Source organism: Suricata suricatta, chromosome 7 (genome assembly GCF_006229205.1).
Source record: "Suricata suricatta isolate VVHF042 chromosome 7, meerkat_22Aug2017_6uvM2_HiC, whole genome shotgun sequence".
In the NCBI taxonomy this organism is placed as follows: Eukaryota; Metazoa; Chordata; class Mammalia; order Carnivora; family Herpestidae; genus Suricata; species Suricata suricatta.
In genome coordinates this window covers 29311910-29313257 of record NC_043706.1, presented here as the reverse complement: position 1 = coordinate 29313257, position 1348 = coordinate 29311910, and the positions used below count along the sequence as shown (strand labels likewise).

The 1348-nt window shown below is 49.5% G+C and overlaps 1 protein-coding gene and 1 long non-coding RNA gene across 2 annotated transcripts in view; both read left to right on the top strand.

Annotated features, from left to right (window-relative positions):
- Positions 1 to 1348, top strand: part of LOC115295435 (class I histocompatibility antigen, Gogo-B*0103 alpha chain-like) — a 157910-nt gene that overhangs the window by 88063 nt on the left and 68499 nt on the right. The gene's annotated exons all lie outside the window — the stretch shown is intronic.
- LOC115295444 overlaps positions 1 to 1348 on the top strand; it is a 15470-nt gene that overhangs the window by 8503 nt on the left and 5619 nt on the right. The window lies entirely within an intron of this gene.

Below are 1348 nucleotides of genomic sequence, written 5' to 3'. Positions count from 1 at the left end.
CTCCTCCTCCCCTTCTTCTACCACATCTTAGGTGTGGAGACTCCAGACTTGGTTCTCTGGATGAGGACCCGGTAGCACTGGAAGCAACAGCAAAAACAAGTGACAGGGACTCCAGGGTCAGAGTCCCATGAGGTCCCTGGGGAGAACTCAGTTTTCCTGTCATCCTCCCTGTGCCACACGGGGGCGCTGCCGCCCTCCGGTCCCGCACCACCAGAGGAGAGGACTGGGCTGAGCTGAGTCAGGCCCCTATGGCTGACCTGCAGGCTGAGCATGGGGGGGGGGGGGACAAAAGTGCCTTCTGAGCAGCCTTGGGGACACGTGCAGGGGTGGGGCAGGGGTCAGCGGAGAGGAGGAGGCTCTGGAGCCCTGTCCTGTGTGTGCAGTTTCCATCCGTCCTCCCCACAACCCTCTCTCCAGGCTCTTGAACAACCCCAGGAAACCTGAAAAGTTGACACTTTTTTCTCCTGGACGGATTACTTCTCTGAGGGTCATTGCCAAAAAAGAAACTTTTATTTTAGAATATTTTGAGATTTACAGAGAATTACAAAGTTAGTGCAGAGTCCTGTATGCCCCACACTCATTGCCCCTGTTATTGACACCACCTTCACCTTATGCATTTACCACCGATAATGATGCAGTGCTCATATGTTACTACTGAACTCCACAGGGGATTTGCTTTTATCGGTTTGCTTTCTCTTCCAAATCCCATCCAAGATATTACGTTAAGTCCCGATCATGTTTCCTCAGGCTCCTCTGCCTGTGACCATTTCTCAGACTTCCTCTTTTTCTTTTTCTTTCTTCCTTTCTTTCTTTCTTCCTCTCTTTCTTTCTTTCAGCTTTCTTTTTTGTTTTTCTTTTCTTTTTTTTTGTTTAAGGAGTACTTTCAGGTATATTGTAGACTATCCCTCACTGTGAATTAGGCTGACTGAGCCTATGGGGTTTGGGAAAATCACAGCTGGACAGGCCATTCTCAACACAACATATCAAGAGCATAGTGATCAGTGATCACTATCAGTGATCAAGTTGATCATCACTGATGAAGTTAACCACCCCCTGGCTAAGGTCATCTTGCCCAGATTCTCCCTGTGATGCTCCTTGTTATGCTTTGTCCCTTTCCATAAAGTAGTCTCGGGAAGGAAGCACCATGCGCAGCCCACAGTTAAGGGCTGTCCCACTATGAAAACCCGCCTGCAGGTTGCTGTGCGAACAGGAGATCTCTAGTGAGTGGGGTGAACACCTCAGACAGGGGTCAGCAGCTGTGTGCTCAGTCTGTGTTTGCTTTGATAAGAAACTGCTGACTGACGCCCACAGTGACTGTGCTGTTTTGTATCCCTGCCCTTGGTGACTG